This window comes from Brienomyrus brachyistius, chromosome 20 (genome assembly GCF_023856365.1).
Source record: "Brienomyrus brachyistius isolate T26 chromosome 20, BBRACH_0.4, whole genome shotgun sequence".
Classification (NCBI taxonomy): domain Eukaryota; kingdom Metazoa; phylum Chordata; class Actinopteri; order Osteoglossiformes; family Mormyridae; genus Brienomyrus; species Brienomyrus brachyistius.
In genome coordinates, this window is record NC_064552.1 from 2,801,513 (window position 1) to 2,808,491 (window position 6,979).

Below are 6,979 nucleotides of genomic sequence, written 5' to 3' on the forward strand. Positions count from 1 at the left end.
GTAATACCAGATTGCTCCGCTGTTCTTTAACAGCTGCAGACCCAATACGAACCTGCATGTAAGTAATAAGCCAGTGGGACAGATTTTCCGGAAGAGTGCTGCATGTTTCAGCATCCGTGCTTCGCTGTTTGCCCACCTATGGCGCATTTCTCTGCTCTGTTCTCCCTCCTGAAGGACGACGCTTCCCTAAGCAGCTGCTTTAATCATGGCGCGAACTCCAGAGGGTGAATTTTGCTCTGCGGTTTCTGTACTTTAAGCAGTGAAACCCGGGTTTTCCACCTGAATCTAAAGGCGAGTTCCACAGCCCCTTGAATATTTTGCTTCTTGAAACTGGCAGTGTTGCTCAGATGCCCGTAAACAGAAACTCCACTCGCCGCTACCTTCTCCCGTTCCCAAAACTGGATGAATGCAACCTAAATCAGTCATGCATGAAATAAGGAGAGAAGGAAGTGAGTTAAATTTAGGACAGCGGCCTAAACATAGCTAGTGTCTCAGTCCAGCCAGTGACGGAACCCCCCCGGCCTAATCTGGGCCCGACACGGAGGTGAGGTAAGATCACTGCTCACAGGTGTCTTCAGCAGAAACTCCTTTATTTTCACCTGAGTGCTGGATTGTTGGTTACGATGGCATTGGGGAGTAAGTAGGTACAGTGTTCTTAAGATATCTTACTTCTCTAAGCTATGAGGGCCATGAGCTGGCAGGTAGCCTGATGGTTAAGCTCTGGAATGGCGTCTCCTAGATTTATAGGGCCTGCAATGTCAACCAGAGCCTCGTGTCTCTTCCCCTTTCTCAGTCTCCCAGCTAGTTCCCATGTTAATATTTTTGCTCTTGTTTGCTTACCAGGCAATTGATCAGGCAGCGACAGACACGCCTTTCAGTTTTACAGATTGGACTTTCACATCTGGACGTCCTCTCACGCTTGTAGGTCTAATAACTGGCTGAATGTCATATGCTCCAAGGACAGACACTGCCGCACCCCCTTCCCTTTCGTTTGACCGTTAGCTCGCATGCGCAGAATTTCCAGGACTGACAGCTGATCGGTATCACGTGTGTGATCCGTATATTGAAGGCAGAAACGATGAATAAAAACTACCTTTTGGACGTTCTCCTGAAAAGTATGCTGGACGCAGAAACAACTAATGCATGGGCAGGCAATGTAATTACTAAAGAAAAAGTGCTCGAAGAAAAGTACTCCAAGTGATTTAAGAAAAAAATAATAATTCGTAGCGTGTAACAACTGTAAACAGAGCAGATAATTAGTCCAGAACCTAAATAAATATTTAAAGCTATAAGTGTGTGACTAAAGACATCGTCTGTCCTGAGGAAGACAAAGAATGTCTCTAGACAGGTACATTGTAAAAAAAAAGGGGGGGGGATTAAATATCTCATATCTTCAAGAACTCGTCTCTTTTCCCCAAGCGTTTTGTGACCTTATTCGTGACATAAATGCTGAATTTCTGTCAACACCTCTGCGCGAGTCCCGGGGCTTCCAAAAGGTAATGGTTAATTTATCAAAATAAAATAGGTGCAAAGATTAAACGTTTTCTTTAATTTAACTCAAGTTGGCCCCACGTAATCACCATTTGCAGAGGTCTATGCATCATTACTGTCTTCTCTTCATCTTCTGGCAACGAACAGAATGGAACTTCAGAAAAGGTTTTAAAATCCACCCAAAGACAATTTTCGCAGGAAGGAGCAATAGTTTGCTATATGATCGCAGCGACCGAACCATTAAATTCTGTTCACATTGATTCACGTTCTGTGAAATCGGACTTTAAATAACGATACTGTCACCTTTTTTTATTGGTGACACTGGGGGTCATGGAATGGTTGACGGATTGGCTGACAACTGCGTGACTGTAACAGTCTTTTTCGTGGTTTCTTGGCTCTGAATTGACACTTTTAAATGTCGTTTGCACAGCATACACCCGCGATAATTCAAAGAATGATCTTTCGAAATTAATCTGAACAAACCGCCCATGGCTGCGTTTTCTAAAAGCATAGTTGCTGAGTAAGTGAGTCGCTAACGGGAGATTTAGGGAAACGCGTCATGGGTCGCATTATGTCCTAAAACACACACCCGTTCATATACATGCAGCCAGTGATGTGTGATTGTGCTGGTACCCATGCAGTGCGGGGTCGGATGTAAATTATTCATAGTACATTCTAATCGATTTGCGCGTTATGTTGTGCTTCCGTGAAAGTAAAGGACATGATTAAAGGAAACCCAGTCGTTACATTTTCCCCGTCTGATTACTCCCGTTTCCTTTCCCAACGTGAGATCACGTTTTTGTAAGTAATGATGATAAAACGCCGTCTTGATAGGTACTTTATCACCAGCACATATGAAAAATTGCATTGCCGTTACATTCAGGGGGGAAAACTAGAGTGCCCAATTCTTAAGAATCAGTGGCTTCTGTGAAAATGTTTTTTTTTTTATGTTGAAGCAGGGAAAGCGAAAGGGATTTCACAAGAGACAATAAAATAATGCGGGGTTACTTAGTACCCGGTAAGGGAGTCCCCACATTTCGCAAAATCTATTTGTGGAACTTGGGAAAATCTCTTTTTTAAAGGCTACTTTTCCACCAAAACATGAATATTTCTGCTAGCGGCAACATGGGGCTTTTTCCCCCTAAAACGAATGGATAACGAATGAAGAGTAACAGCCAGGGGTCCCATCATCGCCAGGTGCTCCGGGTGGCAGCAAAATGAACCTCTAACAAGAAGAAAGCGGCGAAGTGTCGCGACTGATGAAGCCTAAATTACTAAGTACAAAGCGGAGAAAAAAAAGGAAATTACCGCAGGGAAAATTCGGCGGAGACTTTAACGAGCGTAAGGGAAGCACCTAAAATCCGCGAAGCATTTGCACTATTCCGTACGCCGTCATTCCGCGTCGGAGTACCGCACATATATCTTCGGGGGTGACGATAAAATAATACCCCGCCTGCGAACCTGTCCAATTTGTCAAGCTGTCGCATGGTAGACAAATATATAAAAACTAGATACATAAAATATGCGTGTTGCTGCCTTCCTCGTGGAGGAGCGTATGAAGGAGCAGGTGAGCCTTCACATCCACCCCAAGCAAAAGAAAGAAAGAAACCGTAATTAATGAATAAATACATGAATGTGCTTCGGCCGCTGGCCTTATTCTAGATGAAGGTACCCCTTTCAGCGGTTTTAAAACCCTGAGCTCCTTATACGCTTCAGCAGATAATTTCTCTGTTGAAAGTGAGGGGTAAATAAAGAGACCCGGGTTAGTGACCTGCTGCATGAAAATAAACAAATGAAATGCAGCCAGGCTTTGGCCGATGGCTGTATGTGGCCTGGTAAGAATATCTGCTGCCTGCTTCTCTAGCTTTCTGTCTGCCCCCCCCCCACCCCCCACCCTCCATTTCAGCTCTGAAATACATTGGGGCTGCACATCACTACTATAAATCACTCATTAGACCTTGGACATCTGTGGATAACATAATGGGGGTATTTAAATCAAAGCTACAGATGGCTGAGTTATGCAATTTCCCCCCCCCCCACCTCCAGTATTGAGCCAAACAGGAATGGAACTGAAACAGGCGAGATTTGTTTGCTTTTCTTTTTCTCATTATGATTAGAAATATGAACTGAGGGGGGGGGGGGGGGGGGTTGAGTGTAAGACGTTGGTGTAGAAACCAACAGTGACAGGGTTCACGTAGATGCAGCACTGAAATACCTTCAGGAAAAAGTGGAAGTAAAATGCAAAACAATATAGAATTTAAAAAAAAGCCGAACGAATAAAGCAGGATTTAAAATTCAGAAATTGCATAGCTGGTTATGGGGGCGTGGAGTATTAACTGCTGTGGAGCCGCCCCCCGGTCAAATATCTGCTGAAACAGAGATAATTCATGTTGCTTTCTCAACATTGTGCTGCACCATCCAAGTCATGTGAGAAATATTAACCATGAGCTCCAGCTAAGGAAGGTTTTTTCCATACAGTAAAATCTTATATAATGATCGCTGCTATTTTGTATTTTCCTCTTTGTACCAGCTCTTGTTGACTATTAAAACCTTCTCAAAGCCTTAAGCAAATACCTACCTGAAATTCAAACAGGCACATTATTATTAAAAGTAGCCTAATATTTACTTTGCTCCTCAGCCATCACATTTACTCAAAGCTACTTATAACTTTTTTTCTTTTTTCATAATTTACACAGCTGGAAATATTGCTGGTGCCATTCGGGTCAGGGACTTTGCTCAAGGGCACCACCGTAGGCACGGCAACCTTCAAGTAAGACTTCTTTGTCCTTAACTACCAATCTGCTTCCTACAACAGGAACCCACTTCCTGCTGCAGTAAGGAACACCCACACGAGACCTGCAGTAGGCTAACAGGGAACATGTGGAAAGTAAACTTGCAGACAAAAAAAAAAAAATGAGGACTGTTTGCATCAGTTTAAGATTAAGATACATAACAGATTTTTCTTATCTGTGTAGTGTCTTTACAAGTCCTATTACAGGGTTAAATTTAACACCTACATGTAACAAAGTAACTAAATCTGATCCTAATTATTTAGAGTAGACATTTGAGTGGATGCAACTTTACTTTATTAACCGTTAATGCAAATTATACCTTCCTTTCGGGCAGAGATAGGCTCGGCCATCATTTCTGTATATTTTATGGTGACACCTAATGGCTGAAAGGAGGAATGCATGTCCTCCATTTTGTTTTCGTCTCGTTCAGATCCCATTTCCCCCCTAAACAAAAACGAGTGTTTCTCTATACGGCTCAGCGTCGTGTAACTGTACAACCTTTTAGTTAGCTGCAGCACGTTTGTCCTTGACAAGCTGTAGCCAGTGAACGTGTGAAACCCTTACAGAAGGGCTGTTCTGTAAGTCCACGCACCTGTAAATGTTGGCGCTGAGCATAGCTGATGAAGTGGAATTTTTTTGACGGGAAGATTACTGAAGTGGGGCACGCATGAAATATTAAAAAGAGAACGCCAACTTCAGTCGACCGAGGTGTTCAGCTTTAAAAGAAATAGAGTTTGGCAGATAGACACTGTGCTAAACTATTAAAACAGGGTGTCTCCAAAACTTAGACCGAAAACAAACTTTGTAGTTTACTGCGTAATAAATTTTATCTGAAAGGACAGCCCCATATTTTAAGATCTCTACTATCAAAAGATCAAAGTTGACACTTAGTAATAAAGATCAGAGATGCCTACTGCAAAGCAGTTTTTGTCAGGCTCATTTATGCAGGTGCATTTTCAATGCACAACAAACATACCCAATTGTTCTGCAATGTATCCAGTGCTGTGCTGACATAGTCTATGGTTAGGCAATCTAGCGTCTTTTCATCTTATTAAGCAGAAGTCATCTGCCGCTTTCTCCCTGTCTTCTGGGTCCACTTTAAAGTAGGCTATGCACCGTAGGCAGTAAACAGTTTCATTTGTCTATTTTGTGGGGCCTGTATCATGAAGCAGGATTTCTTGTTTGGTGGCTGGATAACGTATCGGATTTAAGGTACCTCGCTTTAAATGGGCATTATCTTCGTTCATTTCCATTTAGTCCAGACTACCTTAAATCTTGTTGTCTGGCTAGGCAAGAAATCCAGCTTTGTGATACTGGCCTGTGGCCGTCATTCATGCTGTCTCCAGCCTCACAACAGGCTGCCTATGAGTTATTATTAGTCCTTGGTGGGACTGCAAATGTTTAGCTTTAGAATGACTAGTCAACACGTGTTTCCCACTGACTCAGTAACCCCATTATCAGCTAACAAATGGTTAAATTAAGCATTCCCACTCTGAGGGTCAATAAGTCCTGCAATGTCTGTAACAGAAAAAATATAGACCTGTATTATGCCTAATACACTTAGTTTCTGGTTAATTAATATATTAAGTAAGAGCGCACTACTACATTATTTATGCCCCCAAGTAGGGTTACTGAAGTACAAATCACATAAGATTCAGAACATCGCCTCATTCCCACAAAAAAATGAACACAGTTGTGATTTGCTTTAAAACAGATGTGAAATTGATTTTCATCGTTACGGTGTTCGGCGTATTAAACTTCCTTCAGCTACCCTGGAGGATCCGATGTATTTTACTTTCTTCTCGCATTCCTTCTTATCCTTGCTTACCAATAAGTCGCTCATTGGGTGTTATCTCGTTCAATTCCCCCCGAAAATAACTGCATAATCCATCCATCCATCCATCCATTTTCAATAACCGCGCTTATCCAGCACCTAGTCGCAGTGATCTTGATGCTGACTGGATAAATTTGCATCCCAAGCCATCGTTTCAATCATTTTATCGAGACTACATGCACCAAAGCAGGTGAATATCAATAGGATTGTGTATATATATGAAGCTCTTAAGGGTTTGGGAAGTAAATTGATGTTATCTGTGGTGGTATGTGATAAAACATCTATGACAACCAATTACCAGATTTCATGCTTTTTACTGTATTTTTATAAAAACAAACCATCTCAGTAGATACAAATTCCGGCTGAACGACGGTTAACAAAATATGTAAAAAAAAAACAAACAATTTCGAGTTTAGATTGCAGAAAATACACGCACAATGCACACTCACATGATACCACAATGTGGATTTCCCGACTGAGCAGATGGAAAACGTACTGACTCCCCAGCGGAGCCCCATTGACGGTAGCCGCGTTTTAATTATTTAGTTATTGTGCCTCCTGGTGGCATGAATTTGTAATTGTTAGCTGTCATGTCAAAATATACCGCTTAATAAGATTTTTGTTTCCATCAAAATGATATTATACTTAAATGTGTATCACTTTCAGTGTGCATGTCCTAAAATAAGTTTTAAAAGTTTGCAACGACATGCATACTAACAACATAGTAACATATTAATATATGATACAAAAGTAGTGTCACGCTCAAAATATTTCTGTAATTATTATCATGGCAGTGATTTGCTATATTTTGCAACATTTCGTTTAAAATGGGCATTTTCACGCAAAAACGGAAACACGCTTG